Below are 19729 nucleotides of genomic sequence, written 5' to 3'. Positions count from 1 at the left end.
TGATATAGTGATATTTGTGTTATATGATAAATATATGTAGGTAAAAGTGATTAATGATAGTATTTGTAGATGTATACCTTTTGTTTATATGAAATTGTATATGGTTATATTATATGTTTTATATGCCTCACTAAGTCATCGACTTAGCATGTGATTGTTTCACACGAAGGTTTGGAAAGCGAAAAGAGAAGTAAAAAGGATCAAGACATGTCAGTTCTCCTTACCGAAGATCAGAAATGTAGATCGAATTACATGTATTTTGTTAGAAAGAATTTAGTTGGCATGTAATAAATAAAGGATTTGTATTGGTTAGCTTTGATCGAGTTTTGGAATGTTTTAAACGTATAAATGTAAATGATAAATGTATAATGATGAACGTTTTAAATTTTATGAGTTTTATACATGTTTTGCCGAAGTACTATAGCAGGGAATCGGTTCCCCTCCAACATTCTGTAAAAATTTTAACATTTTGGTATTGTTCACGGTACTGTTCATCAATGTTCACAGTACTGTTCATTACTGTTCATACGGTATTGTTCATACGGTACTACTCATACTGTATTTTACTGTTCATAAATATGTTTTTGACTCAAAATTTTATACTAAACATAATTTAATAGAACATTGTGATATTTTCTTAAAAAGAGTTCAAATGTTTTGATATTTTGTAAGAATATCGTTTTTAAAAGTCAATGTGATATCTCAGACTCGTATTCGGGTCGGGTACGAGTTGGGGTGTTACATTATTATTGTTCCACAATTCTAGTTCTTGTCATACTATTACAACTCTAAATGATGGCTACTAGTGTGTTATTGCTCTGGTTTTAGATTTGGTGGGTTTGTGGATTTGTGTAGGGGCTGGGGTGTGCCATGTTTGATGTAATAGCTAAACCTGTATATTGTTCATTGCCACTTCAAGGCACACTCTTTTTCCTTCATTTAGGCTTAGGGAGGGTTTTTAATAAGATCTTTGTGGTGGTGTACTTTGTACCTTATATTAATACTTTTTCAAAAAAAAAACACATTTTCAAAGAAAAAGATGTGAATGAATAGATAGATATATCAGGCACCAGCAAAATTAAGAAAATTTCGGATGGTTTAGATTGTAGCTGTTCCATTAATTAAAGCTTGATGTCTAAATCTTAATTAATTCCAAGATTTGATTAATCGATGTCAATGAGAGGAAGGCTTTGTTTAATGAATGAAACATTGTGATTAACATGTAAGAAAGCAATAGCTTTGATGGGCGATCCATCATTAATCCTTCAACTGTAAACTGAAACTAGTGTCTGCTCTTTATGTTCTTTTCCCTTTGTCGAATCAATAATTTTTTCCATTTATTGTGGACTTGCATAATCGATATTGCTTCTTCCTTTCACAATTATTTATTCCTATGATTGATAGATCCAATGAGAAATTAAATTTAAGTATGTATACGATACTATACTATATATTAAGTCGGTCCATAATTTAATTGGTATTATAAGTGAATTAGATAGCGACATTAATTCACTTGGTAAAAGATTACAATTTTCTTTTTAATAATCAAGTATTATTATGATGGTATTTTTATAAGGATGAAACAAGTAATTAACAGGAATTTATCAAATATTTTATCATTTCACATGTATTCATTCATTAATAAAAATTATTTTATCATAATAATATAATTTAATATTTTATATTTAGGAGAGAAAAATAAAGTTCAAGTCTTAAATAAAAGGGTGTTAATATAACATAATTACTAAAAGAGAAAATAACCTCAGTGACCAAAAATGCCTTATAATATACGATTTTAACCAACTTTTTTTGGATTTGCCAAAATGACCAACTAAATCGCAATGCGATCGATAATTCGCAACGCGATCTCCGGTATCGCAAATCAGAGATTCGCAACGCGATTCTGACTATCGCATTGCGATTTCCCAAATTCGCGTTGCGATTTTCCTAATTCGCATTGCGATTTACGTAATCGCATTGCGATTTTCCTAATTTGTACTTTGATTACGCAACGAGATTCTGACTATCGCAATACTGAATTTCAAATTCGCAACTCGATTTCTGAATTCGCAACAGGTTTTAATTTCGCAACACAAATGTTTTGGGTATATAAGTACGCAGCAGCAGTAACTCATAACCTAAATCCCTAAATCGCAACTCATAACCTAAATCCCTAAATCGCAACTCATTCCATCTCCATCTATCACTCTCTCTGGCGACATCCGTTCCTATCCAACGACATCATTCCCCATCCGGCAACAGGTTTTAGTTTCGCAGCTCGTTTGTTTAGTAAATTAATTTACAATAATGAAATCATCTAATGTTGCTCATGTTTGGATAGATTTGTGTTTTGGAGGGTCATGGGAGAATGTTCATGGTGTTTTACAATATATGCCTTTACCCATGAATCTTCAACTAAAACTGTCATTAAAAAAGTTAACTTATGAAACTCTAATGTTACGTGTTGTAAATAAATTGAATTTAGAACCCCTAAGTGGATTTAGGCTATCTTATCAGAGAAATGGTAAAGTTTATTTGTTAACCGACAATGAAGATGTTGAACGATTCATTGCTTACATTAGTGTTTCAAGTGATGATGTTACATTGTATGTTGTTGAACCTAGAAGTAGTGAAGTTGGGTCAGTAGCGGGTAGTAATCAACTAAGTTTTTCAACCCCAGTTTATGGTGCTCAAAATTTAATGGTTCCACCACAATTTCATCACCAAGCAAATATTGTTTCACCACATTTCCAATACCAAACACAATCTCAAAACCCACAACCTTTCCCTAATCCAAATCCCAATCAACTTTCAGCACCAAATTTCGGTTTTCGTATTGACCAGTTAGACGATGATGAGCCAACAAAAAAAATTGTGAGTACTAGTCAGTATTCGAAATTTGATCTTGGTCAATACCCGGACTTTGATCTTGGTCAATACTCAGATTTTGATGATTTTTCAGAAGAAGAAACAGACCCTGCGTGTAATGATTTTGATATTGGTCAATACCCGAATTTTGATGATGAAACAGCCGTTGCGAGGAAGATGTTGTTGATGATAATGAGGAGGAAGTTACGACTGTAAATGAACATGTTGAACATCCATTCTGTAATTCATATAACACTGAAGAAGAAAAAGAAGAAAAAGAAATCCCTAAAGAAAAGTCCCCGAAGAAAATGCCACGGGAGTATAACTGGAATATGCCAGAATTACTTCAGATACCGGAAGAAGAGTTGGTAAAGATAGCAGTTGATTGTCACACAAAAATTATTCGTATCAAGAAAGATGATTGTTTTGATACAAAGGAAGACTTGAAGATAGCTTTGTATACGAAATGTGTGGAAGATGACTATCAACTAAAAGTTAACAAATCAAGCAAAGATCGTTTCGAAACAAGGTGTATGATTGACAAAAACTGTATGTGGCGTATGATTGCAAAGAGGATAAAAGATTACGAAATGTTTCAAGTTAGGACTTTTATTGATAAACATACATGTTCAAGAACCCAAGTTTTTCCTCACCATAGACAGGCAAACAAAAAGGTGTTGGGTGGTTTTCTGGCTGAGTTAATGTTTTTGAATGGTAGGGTATATCGGGGACATGAAATTATGACTGACATGAATGCTCGGTTCAAGATTAGTATCTCATATTCTCAAGATTGGAGAGCCAAATGTTATGCCTTGGAATTGTTGAGGGGGTCGCCAGAAGCATCGTTTGCCCAACTGCCGGCTTATTGTCACAATTTAAAGCTGAAAAATCCTGGGTCGGTAACTCATATCAAAACAGATAGAGATGGACTCTTTGAGTTGCTGTTTATCGCCATTGGTGCTGCGGTTAGTAAATCAATATAATTTTGTTAACTCATTTTTGTTAGTTACATGCATTTCACATTTAAATGATTATATTTCTTTTGTATATGATTTTGTAGATTCGTTCGTTTATTAATTGCATGTGCCCAGTTATTATAGTTGACGGAGCACATTTAAAAGGTCGATACCTTGGAGTAAACTTATTAGCAGTAGCCATGGATGCTAACAATGGGATACTGCCAATAGCTTACGGGGTTGGAAAATCTGAAACCTCTGATTCATGGACATGGTTTATGGGGCATCTTAGGGATTGCATAGGTCCTATTAGCAATCTGACAATCATATCTGATAGGGCAAACTCAATTGACAACGCTGTTAGAAGGTGTTTCCCAGATGCTTTTCATGGACTTTGTGGTGTTCATTTGTATAGAAATCTAAAATCAAGGTCTGCTGGTATAAAAAATCACAAATGAACATACTGGAAGGCTATAAAAGCTTATCGGGAAGTGGATTTTAATAAGCATATAAAGTGTTTAAGACGTGTTTTGCCTCAGTGTGCTCAAACACTAGAAGATGTCGGGTTTGAAAGATGGTCAAGAGTACATCAACTTGGAGCAAGATATGGTTTCATGACGTCTAATAGTGTAGAATCAATCAACGCTCTAAGTCGTCATTCCCGGAAATTACCCATTACTATGTTAATGGAGTTTTTTCGAGCCTCTATTCAACAGTGGTACTACAAGAAAAGAAACCATGCAGATATTATTTCTTTAAATTCGTAACTTATCATATATTTTACTAAGTATTATTTATTTAAATTTACAGGAACATTGGAACATCGTGTTACACCATGGACAGAAAAAAAGATAACGAAACGTGTTGTGAAGTCAACTTCATGGAGAGTTGAACCATGTTCAAACACTTTGTTTGAAGTACTGGATAATAACTTAAATGGGCTTGTTGATCTAAATGCAAAGACGTGTAGTTGTATGAAATGGAAAACATCTGGTTATCCGTGTGGCCATGTTATAAAAGTTTCTCTTCATCTAAACCAAGATGATTCAAGCGCATACGCTATGGATTGCTACACTACAGAAGTATATCGACAGACTTATGGCGAGATTGTCTACCCTATTCCACATCCTTCTGAGTGGGACATACCAGATGACGTACAAACAGTTTTGCCACCAGCCATGGACAGAAAGCTACCTGGCCGACCAAAAAGTCACGATCGTAAACCGTCTAAGGGTGAAGAGAAGAAGAGATCGACATGTAGTCGGTGCAAGGAAAGTGGTCATACAAGGTTGACATGTGGATCACCAGTGCCATCACAATCATCTTTTCCTCTACCAAAATATGGATCCTCATCAAAATCCAAAGCTCATATGGTGTCAAGCAAAAGGCAATCAAAATCGTAATCATCTTTAAAATCCCAATCACAACCGGCTTTACCTTTTGGGACTGTTAACTTAGGTGATTTTTAAATGCAAACGTTGTATTATGTGGATTTTATGTGTGAACTTTTAACATTTTCAGTTAGGCATGTATTAGTAACTTGAGTTTGAAAATTGCTATGATCTGTTCAGTTATTATCACTTATTAGGCATTCATTTGACTATCGCAACACAGAAATGACGTTCGAAATCATCTTAATGTCTATCGCAACGCGAAAATGACTATCGCAATGCAAAATGAAAATCGCAACGAGAGAATCGCAATGCGAAATGAAAATCGCAACGAGAGAATCGCAATGCGATAGTCATTTTTGCCTTCAACATAATGCAGATTGAAATCAACAAAATCAACCATTACATTTCAATCAATTAAACAAGAACAAATAAGAATTATGTTCACATCAATTAAACAAATCAACTTTTACAAATCATCTTTTACAAATCAATTAAACAATCAAAAAATAAGCAATAATTCTTATTTCCTCATCTACTATTGAATCAACTTTTGCAGCCATACATCATTTTCACGCAGCTCACTTCTGAGATTAACCTGCAGAAACCAAACATTTGCTCAAACAACACTTTCTACACTTCTAAAACCTACAAACAGCAAATTATTGAATTCTAGGTACTTAACCAAACATTTTCAAACCACAAGCCTATAAACTTACCAATTGTTTATGGACATTTTTATAACGCGGATGCAGGTAGGCAGCGTCTCGTATATATCGATCTAGCCATATAATGCCGAAACCACAAGCCTACTGCAGCTCTATCTCTATCGATGGGAGGTAGATACTTTATACTTCCTGTGATCAAACGCTCCAACGCCAAGCATACGAGAGGACCACAATCCCCTCTGGGTCCTTTCGTTTGTTGTGGCGCGGTCTCGTCTCTGCTAACTGTAATATTGAGCTTCTTTGGCTTCTTGTTTCCAGAACGAGTCCAATAATTTATCGCATCCAAGAATTTAGCCAAATGAGAGCTCCATCCCTTAATAATATCTCTTAAATCAGCCAATGATATGTAATTTATCATGCTGTCATATACTATTGCCTTAAGGGATGGGAGCTGAAGCTCGACGAGAAGCCAATGTTTACGTTCCAAAACAGAGATAAACACCTGCAATCATAAGTAATAATTCATTCATTTGCGCACTTATTTATGAATACCTTTAAACTCAATCTAAAATAAATACTAACCTTATCGACCTCCCACCATGCAGGATAAAGTTTAGCTTGTCCATTGCCCAACGCAAATGATTCATCTCGTTGATTCTTCAAGTGAACGGCGTTAAAAGACGTCGGCATAATTGTATATCGTGTATTTCTTTTATTTTCCTTAAGTTTCCTAATTATTAGAAGACGTGACACCCACGCATCGATATGCTGTTTTACAAAAAATACATATATTAGTAACTTACATAAATTTTAAAAAAAATAATCAAATTGAAATATAAGAAAAATATAAGACTTACCCCTCCATCGAAATAGCCATTGTCTTCGACCCCTAATAATACGCCCCACCAAGACCGATCAAGCAACAAATAGATATCATCGTTGAGCTTGCATATGTCAGTGAAACACCCCTGGCTCCGCTCATGTAGATAAAAATCAACTGCGGTCTTAGCCCAAAGGGTGTTATCCAGAATTGTGTCCGGTAGTTGTCTCCTCTCCACTTCAGATACCAGTATGGTACTGGCTGGTAACTCATACGAGAGCCAACTTGAATCCATCATGTCCGGCACGTCAGAGGGTTTCTCAAGAATCTTACATATGACACCATGTGAATCGGGCTCTTGAATGGTGGGAGGGACCTCTTCAACAATGACAGTGGCCTCTTGAACGGTGGGAGTGGACTCTCGAGGAATGATAGGGGCCTTTTCAACGATAGGAGTGGACTCTTGAGGGATGACAGGCGATTCGGGCTTCTTCTTGTGGTGTCTTCGCACTATTGGGGTGTACAGAGACTTAATAGCACGTGCACGCCGTCTGATGCGTGAACTCTGTCCTGCAAGAAAAACCCGACGTAAAGCATCTACCTTATCAGGCCGCTAAATAATTAAATACAAAAATCAATAAATAAACAGACATGATATTTAAATAGTGAAAACAAAGAAAAATATGTTTCAAACTTGCATTGAATTCACCCAAGTCATTATTCTATCATAGTTCACAAAATGCATCAGATAACAAAGGCAAATATGTTTCAAACTTGCAACACTGTCAACTTAGTATTTGTCTTTGTCTATTGGTTGAAGTAATGCAATTCATTCAATTTTCAATTTGCAGAAGAAGAATAGTTTCTGGAACTTAAAATCGCAACGTGAAAAATGACTATCGAGCGAAATGAAAATCGCAACGAGAGAATGAAAATCGCAACGCGAAATAAAAATCGCAACGAGAGAATCGCAATGCGAAATTAAAATCGCAACGCGATTATAGTTTCGCGTTGCGATTTTGTCGTTGCGATTTTCATTTCGCGTTGCGATTTTCATTCTCTCGTTGCGATTTTCATTTCAACCAAAAGACAAAACAGTGTTACTAAAATATAGTTTCAAGAATAAACTATTTCTTCTTCTTATGTAAATTGAAACTTGAATGGATTGCATTACTTCAACCAAAAGACAAAACAAAGACAAATACTAACTTCAGAGTATTAAAGAATACACAGTTTAGCAGAATTGGAAGCAAACGAACAAATTTACTTTCAACCAAAAGACAAAACAAAGACAAATACTAACTTCACAGTGTTAAAGAATACACAGTTTAGCAGAATTGGCAGCAACCGAACAAATTTACTTTCAACCAAAAGACAAAACAAAGACAAATACTAACTTCACAGTGTTAAAGAATACACAGTTTAGCAGAATTGGCAGCAACCGAATAAATTTACTTCAACCAAAAGACAAAACAAAAGACAAATACTAACTTCACAGTATTAAAGAATACACAGTTTAACAGAATTGGCAGCAACCGAACAAATTTACTTTCAACCAAAAGACAAAACAAAGACAAATACTAACTTCACAGTGTTAAAGAATACACAGTTTAGCAGAATTGGCAGCAACCGAATAAATTTACTTCAACCGAAAGACAAAACAAAAGACAAATACTAACTTCACAGTGTTAATAAATAGTTTAGCAGTATTGGCAGCAACCGAATAAATTTACTAAGCAATCTAAGTGAAATGGTTAATCTAAGTGAAATTACGAGTAAATTTATCATCAAGTTAAATATGGAAAATCTTAAACTTACCTCGTTGCGTAGAGTATGAACCTCATTCTGTAACGATACTACCATCTCACGTAGAGCAGCAACCTCACAACGTAAAGTAGACACCTCCACACGCCATGCACCATCGTTATCGCGTAGAGTACCGATCTCCTCACGCAAGGCATTGACCTCATCATGTAACTCCCTTGACTCATCCCGTGGAGGTAGAGGTGGAGAACAGGGAGATATAAGTCGTGGCATCTTTACCGGTCGCCTATCATGAGGTGATGGTGGAGAAGAGGCTCGATGATGTGACGGGATAGGTGATGGCTCTCGTTGTAGAGGTGTATAGTCGGGTCGATCAGGTCATGACTCTGGGTGAGGTGATGGCTCTCGAAGTGGAAGAAGTGGAGGCTGCTCATCATTCGTGCCATCAAGAAAACGCTGACTAGCTTGCCACCAATCAGTGGCAAGCTCAGCCTCCGTGGGTGTCAGTCTCATTAATGGAGTGTTGGCCTCCTAAAAATATAAAAACTCAAACAAAGTTAAACGTCTACTATTAATAACTTGTTTATATATTATATTATTTGTGTTAACTTACAATATTTATTGTCGCATATGGTATTAAGTCTTCCCAATCCAACAGACGTTTCCTCTTCCAGGAAATAGCCCTAGGAATATCATTTGAGGTTTTTAATACATATATCTGCATGCTGGGGAAAGCCTCGAATATCCAAATCTACAAACAATATAATAACAAACATTAGTAATTGTTAAATAATTAATTATAATTTTGAAAACATTATATAGAAATTCTTACCTTAAAGGCCCAAACAAAGCTTGACAAAGTGTATTTCGACCCATCGCCACGCAAACTTTTGCAGTCATCAAAGGCAGACGACAACTTAGTCCATGTAACTTTCCATATATACGAACCCCACGGAAACAGATTCCATGCATTTAGGTCCTCTACCAATAATATTAGCTCATGAGGAATATGTTGTCTGGCCTCTCTGCCTAAAGAGCCGGCATACAAAAGTAGTAGAAGGCATACTCGGACAACATCGACGTCATTCATCAGAGTAAAACCATCTTTCTTATTAAACAATTTCTTCAGGTCGTCGACGTGTAAGTTTGGCTTCTCTATTGACTCATCAGGAAAAACCCTGGATAACCATGATGGGCGGGTGATATGATGAGTGTACTGGCCTACATCATCGTGTCCGAATCGTAGACTAGTGATTAAGCAGAACTCCTTCCGCCCAAAACAAGTATACGCCGGTGGAAAATGAAACCATATCTCTTCCTCACCACGTTGTATACTTTCGGGTAGATCGCTAGTCATGGTCTGAAGCCATAAATGGGTCAAATTAGCATCTCCACTCGGATGATGTACTCTCAGCCATGGCCCGAAGCAGGTTTCCTCAAACAATTTTATTTGTGCAGGTGAAAGCTTCGAAGCAATTGTAGTGGCTAGGCTAACTTTATTCCTTAATGTCAATGAAGCCGAAAAAAATTTCTACAAAAACAATAAACATACCAAGTTAGATATACCAAAAACTACACTGTGAAGATATACCAAAAACAATAAACATAAATAGTAGTTTATTCTTGAAACTAAAATTTGCAACACTGTTTTGTCTTTTGGTTGAAATGAAAATCGCAACGAGAGAATGAAAATTGCGATTTTCATTTCGCGTTGCGATTCTCTCATTGCGATTTTCATTTCGCGTTGCGATTCTCTCGTTGCGATTTTCATTTCCGCGTTGCGATTTTCATTCTCGAAACTATTCTTTTTCTGCATTACTTCAACCAAAAGACAAAACAAAGACAAATACTAACTTCATAGGGTTAAAGACTAAACAGTTTAGCAGTATTGGCAGCAATCGAATGAATTTAATAAGAAATCTAAGTGAAATGGTTAATCTATTATTGTAATTACCAGTAAACTTATCATCAATATATGAAAAACTTAAAATAATGCAAAAATTTCAAAAAAAAAATAATTAAAAAAACTAACCCTCGGAGGTTGATTTTCCATTTCTGAATGATTGTGAGGGATTTCTGACCGTGAATGGTTGTGAGGGATTTCGCCGGCGATGGGGACGAAAATCTTCGGAGATGGGGATTTTAGGTTTGAGGTTATGAGGTTATGAGTTACGATTTTAGGTTTGAGGTTATGAGATAGAGATGAGACTGAGTGTTGTGATTTTAGGTTTGAGGTTATGAGTTGCGATTACTGTGGACGGTTCAGTTTCCGATATATTAAGAAATTCGTTTAATACGAATGGCGCTATGTAAATCGCATTGCGATAGTCAGATTCGCATTGCGATTTACGTATTCGCATTGCGATTTTCCTAATTCGCATTGCGATTTACGTAATCGCGTTGCGATTTACGTATTCACATTGCGAATTATGAAAATCGCAACGTGAATACGTAAATCGCAATGCGAATTAGGAAAATCGCAACGCGAATTTGGGAAATCGCAATGCGATAGTCAAAATCGCGTTGTGAATCTGGAAACTGATTTGCGATACCGGAGATCGCGTTGCGAATTATCGATCGCATTGCGATTTAGTTGGTCATTTTGGCAAATCCAAAAAAAATTGGTTAAAATCGTATATTATAAGTCATTTTTGGTCACTGAGGTTATTTTATCTTACTAAAATAATAAAATTATCAAAAATTTAATCTAATATCGTATTAAGAAAATTTATTGATTTTATACCATAAATTAATTAAATATCTATATGAGTGTAAACTTTATTTATAAATCTTATTATATTAAAATTACCCATAATCATCTTTTATTTTTAAACTGTTTTTATTATGATTTTCTTATCAACCATCCATATATTGTCTCATATTATATATATTATGATTTCTTGTCAAACTACCCATGTAAAGTGTGTCATTATATAAATGGGTAAAATACATAATTTTGTCATTGAATTATGTTAAAATGATTTTTTAACCATTAAAGTTTTCAAAGTTATAAAATAGCCATTAAACTTTATCAAATTATTACATAATGATCATCAAATTTATCAGTTTGTTACAAAATGACCATTAAATGTGTCAAACTTTATCACTATTTTATAATGTGTAGTGATTATTTTGTAACAATTTGATAAATCCAATACTCATTCTATAACTTTCAAATTTTCAAAATTTAAAAATATTATTTTAACATAGTTGACTAACCATTTGTATATTTTAGCCACAAATATATGAAGTGTCTTGAGGAAGAACGTTATATCTTATTAAGAGCTATATATTACAACTCCTAACATAAATAGGGTTTTATCCCCCCCTTTTGCTACATAAAAGTAGTAATTGTATAGTGTTTTAATTATATGTTAGAATATTGTAAAAGTATACATGTATTGTTAGAACATATGTAAAAATATACATTATATCAGGAGGTGTGATTCGTGTGAATTTAAAAAATTGTATTAAAAATTTAAAAGGTATAAAATTTATAAAATTTTAAAAAATACTACAAATACTTAAATTATATGAAAATTTAATTTTTTTTAAAAGATACAATCACATCCCAACGCAACTTAATTCATCCATGCTTTTACGTATATTATGTAGAAATTAACCTTATGATTATATATATATGTAGGGGTAAACTATAAGAGAACCTTCAAATCAAGACTATAAATGTGTATCGCATCATGAGTGATCATGATGCATTCATGACACATGCATGCAACCATTAGGTTCTTAAAACACAGAAGAATTTGGTAGCTCCTTCCAACAGGGATGGACATAGGTGGATGTGACATAAATTTTAAATTTTTATATGTTTTAGGTATTCTTTTTATATTTTATTGAGAATTTTTTTATCTCTAAAATTTTATAAGTTTATCTTTCCTTCAAATTTTATAAATTCATCCCCATAAAATAAAATCATATGTCTGTCCCTATCTACCAAGAACCTATAAATAAAAATATTGCTTTAATAACTACAATTTTTATAAAAGAAAATATTAATTAATCACAAGAAAAATAACGTGCTAAATAAATAAATAAAGAGGTTAGCCAAAGCCTGTAGCCAAGGTTGTTGGTTGGTCTTGAATGTTGTAATGTTTTGTTGGATTAAGCAAGCTGTCCTATTCTTTGGGGTTTATTTATCCAAATAGTCCTTGGAGATAAGAGGGCCAGACTTGTATAACCCCATTTTTGTACCTTTATTTGACCTTTAAATTAATTGTTAAGCTATTGAATAAAAGAAAAAGATTGAATTTGGATACAACAACCACAATCACCAATAATTCCTTTTTTCTCTGTAATTTTAGGTTTCAAAAATATATTTTAATTAGATGATATTATTTAGGTTTCAAAAATAAATAGAGAACCCAACAAGCCAAATATTGAGGCTTGTGGTTTGACTCATGAACCCGTGAAAATTAGTGGGCGGGTAACCCGATCGATGACTACTCAAAAATATCTCATCATTTCTTTGAAGTTGTTGCATTGGTTAACTTTGTCGATGTCAAATCATCCGAACATTGATGGATTATCAAAAGAACGTGTTGACCATTCACTTGATTGTTTTGTAAACAACCCTTACGACCTTTATAAGGTTGTTTCATCTTCAAACGTTTCTTATTCGTTAGAAGTTAGAACCAATCTTTTAAAACACTTCGTGATCAATAATTAGTTTTAAATAAATTAATCAATTATCATAGCTATCTTTAAACAAATATTAAAATAGAAGAGAATGCTTCTCATAAACTAATGATGATATCACTTTGTTAAAGAATAAAAAAGATATGAACTAACAAAAATAAACATTTAGATAACCTCTATAAAATCTTCCTTTTTATTTTTCATACGGTCAATGTATGATGATAAGTTTCTTTATCCATGCACAACAAAATATGCGAACATAAATTCTTCCTGCAAAATCAGTAACATTAACATAAAATGGAAATGGAACATATTACTTAATCTTTCTTAAAGTGTATACAATGATGCAGCCAAAAGCTTAAAGCCTCTTTGCAACTTCAGAACCAATGGGCTTATGGCAATGAAACAAGTCAACCGGTAAAAGTTCTTCTCGTTTTTTTTTATAGATTCACGAATTATAAAAACATCGAAGAAGTTTTGTATAATAAGAATACTAAGACAATGAAGAAGTAAACTTGCACCGACATGTACGAAATTAGAAAATAAAACTAAGAAAGGTTTATTCATAACTGAAAGTTGAGTGATCAAAATGTAAATAAAACATTAAAGTTTGTTTGAGATTTAATAACACAATAACTTGATTGTTACAATCGATTAATTGAGTGACTTGAATGTGATTTTTTAAATACGGTGATCCAACTGTAAACTTTCTAATAATAGAGTGACATGAGTGTAGTTTACCCAATATTTTAATCATGAAAATTCATATATTTAGAAAAAAAAGTTATAATTTAATCATTCAATTAATTGATTGTAACAATCAACTCATGTGCAATATAAAATATAGTCGTCTACTATGGTCGATAAACCCCAAATTTCATCATAAAATTCACCTCAATCACCCTAAAACATTTCAACCTTCTTGAACCTCGAACTATGTAACCATTTGCAGATGACCTCCGTTTCGAGATATGTTCTTCCTCTTACCAACGACAACCCCTCAACTAATTGAATCGTTGAATATAACTTCAAATATTTTAGAAGCCCAAAATTCAAATCACCTATTTGTAATAAAATTAATTGAATGATTTGATTGTAACTTTTTAAAAATATGGTGAGTATATATGTAAAATTACTAATAATAAAGTACTTGTGGTGTAATTTACTCAATAAAAATTAATTAAAAATGTTTTTAATGATGCTTTTATTAACCAATTAGGGTTGATTCAAGTGATAAAGAACTTGATATGGCTTAAGCAAGCTCTCGAGTTCAAGTGCTTGTATAAACAAAAATCCCTGTTGAGAGACTCATTCACCAAAGCCAGATGTGCGATGCAAGTCGATCTGGATTAGTCAAGGCAAAGTGTTGGAATCTGGAGGGTAAAAAATTGATACTTTTTTATTAATGTATGTTTGAATTTTAATTGTTATAATCAATCAATTAATTGGATTATTTAAGGGTAAATTACACGTTTAATATTTTAATTATTATTTTTTCTGTTTTAGTCATCCAATTATTTTTGTTTGAAAAACATACCTAACATTACATTTTAGTTTCATTTTGGTCACCTGCCATTACAAAAATTAACAAAATTAATAATGTGGTAATTTTATAAAAAAAAATCAATAATAATGTGGCATTACCTTATAGTGACATGTCAACATCATCGTTAATTTGTAACGATGGATGACCAAAACATAATGTTAGGTATGATTTTGATACGAAAATAGTTGAGTGACACAAAATAGAACAAAAGTAATAGTTGGGTTGTAACACCCATAATCCATATAATTATACCTATACAGATTATAAATGTCACCCGAATTTCTAAAACCATTTTCTTTTCTAAAACGATTTAAAATTTATTTTCTTAAAATAGTAATTGATATTATAAAAATATCATATCATATAATTTATATTTTGTTATAGCAAATTTAATTCAAAAGATTTTTTTATGAATAGTGATAAATAGTACCGTGAACAGTGCATCGATACGCTACATTAACGCGAACAGTGCATCGATGCATCAAAACATCAAATTAATATTATGCATCGATACGCTACAGTAACTGCTACAGTGCATCGATACGCTACAATAACTGCTACAGAATGAAGATAAGCATCATGCTCTATCTTTGTATTCGAGTATACCCACATGTAATCAATACAGACCACCTCAAATTAATCCAAATAAAATTGAAATACTCAATTCAATTCATCAAATCCATGAATGCTGCCAGAGCATTTTTCAAACCAAACGGCATTACTACCAACTCGTAGTGTCCATACCGTATTCTGAAAACTATCCTTGAAACATCTTCCTCTTTAATGTTTAACCGATGATATCCCTTTTCAATATCAATTTTAGAAAACATTACTGCTCCTTTTAAGCTGATAAAACAAGTCATCAATCCTCGGAAGAAGATACTTGTTCTTTATGGTCACCTTGTTCAACTGTCGATAATCTATGCACAAACACATTGATCCATTTTTTTAAAATAATACCAGTTCACCCCAAGGTCAAATATTCGGTCTAATGCATCCTTAATTTAACATCTCTTGCAATTGGTTCTTTATTCTCTTAACTTAATCACAACCATTCGATACGAACCCATAAATACAAGATCAATGCCTTGATAACCATTAATATAGAATTTCACCTCTCAATCTGGAGGTAACCCAAATAATAAATCTAAAAAGACATATGGAAATTCCCAAGTTATGGAAATAGCATATGATCTTGCTTCAGATACTTGAGTATCTACCACCTTAGCTAGAAAAGCTATGCATCCTTTTTACATCCTCTTAATCGCAACCATTAATCACAACCATTGATGATATCACGTTAGTGATGATTTCACTTTTTCATCAATCATTAAAATTTTTAATTTCTCCGTATTTTTCAAAATTAATCGCTTCTTGCGACCATTAACCCAACCTTAAAGCAGAGATAACCTAGAATCGGCTAAACCTGTAGCTCTGATGCCAATAAATGTAACACCCATAATCCGTATAATTATACATATACAGATTATAGATGTCACCCGAATTTCTAAAACCATTTTCTTTTCTAAAACGATTTACAATTTATTTTCTTAAAATAGTAATTGATATTATAAAAATATCATATCATATAATTTATATTTTGTTATAGCAAATTTAATTCAAAAGATTTTTTATGAATAGCGATGAACAGTACCGTGAACAGTGATGAATAGTATCTGTGAATAGTGCATCGATACGCTGCAGTAACGTGAACAGTGCATCGATGCATCAAAATATTGAATTAATATTATGCATCGATACACTACAGTAACTACTACAGTGCTAGTGCATCGATACGCTACAGTAACTGCTACAGTAATTTCAGCATTATACAGTAATTTTAGTAACTGCTACAGTACAATACAATTCATGCATGATTTTCAATGTCAAAAATCAAATTTCCATAAAATCATTTTACTAACATATCCAATATTTTACCATGATCAAAATAATATAAAATCTCTTACCATTTATCCCATAAGCTCGTAAGCTTATTTTATAAATATACTTACCATTTATTTCCATAAGCTCGTAAGCTTATTTTACCAATATACTTGCCATTATTCCATAACCATATACCATAGTTCATAAACCGTAGACAATAGCCCAATATAACACCCTGAGGACCATGGGTATACGAGTAAAATACTTGTACCGTAGTACTAAACCTGCACTAAGCTTACGCCATAGTGCTAATCCGAACAATACACATAAGGTCGTGTCCACCACCTACACTAAGCTTATGCTATAGTGCTAATCCGGACATAAACATGCACTTAGTGTCCTTACACACTATAGTGCTAATAATAACCTGTAACTGCTATACTCTATGGCATGCCAACTATACCCTGTCCCTCAATGACTTACTTAGGCATATAGTCTATTTTATCAATTCATCCATGGCAAAGTATATTATCAATATTTAACATTGGGCAGTTCATACCCGAAAACATTCAAGGTAAAATATCTCATTTTTCATAATCAATGCATTTTGATTTCATACCGTGACATTTCAATGTCATGCAATTTATAAAAATATGACATAATATCATACTGATATAAACAAGGTCGACTTATCGCAAGTCTTCCTTATGATGTATAAAACATCCATGTATAATTTCATGCATGTATTGCACTCACCTTGACACTTTATAATTTCCAAATTTGTGCCTCACTATTGTCCACAATAAGCCCACTTGACTTGCTTCAAATCGCAAATCAATCATAATCTGTAATCTTCACAATTTCATAACGATACATAAGTTAGTATTCTACTAACATAAATATATCCCATAATAACTCCATAATATATTTGAAACTTATTATCTATCAAAATACTTATCTCTTAATAATTCCTTTAACATTGGAATCAACTTTTCCAATTTACACAAAATGGTCCTTCACCATTTTATCACTTAGAATTTCAATACAAAAATTCCAGTATTGAAATTATTAACAGCCAAGTACACAAAGGCATAATTACAATAACACTCCCAACAATTCGAAATTTGTATTACATTCACCAAACTTCCCAAACTTTCCATATTCTGACAACTTGTACTACCTTTAAAGAATCAATATTATGTATTGACAGACTGGAATTTAATTCCTTTTCTTCCTTTGAAAACTAGACTCGAATACGAATCCATCCATATAAAGAACTCATTCTAATTCATTATGTGCAATTTATGGTGAATTTTCAAAGTTGACCAACAGAATCTATTTTGCAGAATCTGTTGTCCGATTTTTCTGACCTTTCATTGGTTAAAAATTCATATATTTTTGTATACACCTTGAAATTGATCCCCGTTTGTTTAAAAAAAACTAGATCGATATATGAACACAATATGTAAAAATAACCTAGAAATTATTTTTATATAATATCTGGTGAATTTTCGAACCTACTGCCAGATTCAAAATCCAAACAGTTTTCTTTAACTTCATTCAATTCTTACAACCAATTCTTTCAAATAACTTAACTCTTCAAAACCCATAAAACACAATAACTCAACCATTTAACATCTCTACAATCAAATCCTTAATTAACTCTCATCAAAACACAAATTTCTCCAACTTATGATTTGGCCGAATTTTGAAGAATTATTCTAAGAAGATTGAAATGTTATAACCATCAATCAAACTTGAAAATGAATCTACAACCTCTAAAATATCAAGATTCATCATCAATTTCATGATCCCTTATATGAACACAAACCCTTGGATTTAGGATCTTTGAAATCCAGAAAAATTAGAAAGCAATATTGGTACCAAATGATAGCGTTTTTCGCTTAGATCACTTTCCTATCTCACAATATAACTCAAATTCCAAAGGAATTAGCTCAAAATTGAAAATGAAATATTTTCTTACCTTCAAGCTTTCTCACGTTCTTGTGCTGGAGAAGAAGATGAGCTGAAAATCTCCACCATCATTCATATTCTAATGTTAAATGAATCTAACACATGGCTTAATATAATAAAATGGAATTTTTTATTCAATTCAATAGGAAATTCCATTTTTGCCATTAATGAATCTCCATATTCACCATAAAACCATGACAACTCATCCTTATCATCTTTCAAAGTCAAAGATGAATTATTTGACTTTGACTCACGAAATTGCCCATGAATTTTCAAAAATTTTGTTTTAGTCACTAAATTCCACTGTTTTGATTAAATCTGAAAAATTGCACAATTCCAAACCAAATTTATCTGATCCAAAATATTAAAATAATATTTCCAACCATTTTATAACATCCTTCCAATTTTTGTAAAATTCCAATTCGATCTGAAATACTGATTTCCTTACTGGACTTTAACCCTTTCTAGTTTTTCTTTACTAAAATTCCAAATCCAAAAAAATATGATTTCTATAAAACTCCACTCTCAAGAGTAAACCATCTATTTATGAAATAAAAATTTTTAGGAAATTATCACTTAATTCCCTAAACTTTTTCCCAACTTTCTACTTTGACCATCAAACTTTCAAAATATTCATTTTGGTCATTATCTGAATTTTTGAGGTATTACATGGGTTGCCAAATATGTATTTAACATATTATTCAATTGCTATTTTTTTAAAATACAATGATCTAATTATAAACTTATTAATAATTAAGTGACATGTTGTAACTCCCTAGACCTAGCCTATGCGTTACGACTAGATCTAGCATATTACAATAAAAATTTCTAAAACATTTTTCAATAATTTAAAATCATATTATGAATAAACACCTTTACAGACATAGTTATTAATGAGATTTAATTCGAGTATATGTATATATATAAAACCATAAATGACTGAGTAAATAAAATCTTCCACAATCATTATCGATGTAATTCTAACATCAATAGAAAAACATGTAAGTCGCAAAACAAGTATTTCAAAATATGACACATGTCACCAAAATGAAGGCAATTTGGAAGATAAAACATTACAACAAAATACTATATGAACGTGTCGATCCTCTAAGTGCTTGGTCTGGGGTGTCTGTCCAAAGTATCTGAAGGGGAAATTTTGAAAGTGAGCTAGGGAGCTCTGTAATACCCCAAAAAAAATTAGA

This window comes from Hibiscus syriacus, unplaced genomic scaffold (assembly GCF_006381635.1).
Source record: "Hibiscus syriacus cultivar Baekdansim isolate YM2019G1 unplaced genomic scaffold, ASM638163v2 tig00111016_pilon, whole genome shotgun sequence".
Classification (NCBI taxonomy): Eukaryota; Viridiplantae; Streptophyta; class Magnoliopsida; order Malvales; family Malvaceae; genus Hibiscus; species Hibiscus syriacus.
Note: the sequence above shows the minus strand (reverse complement) of the source record.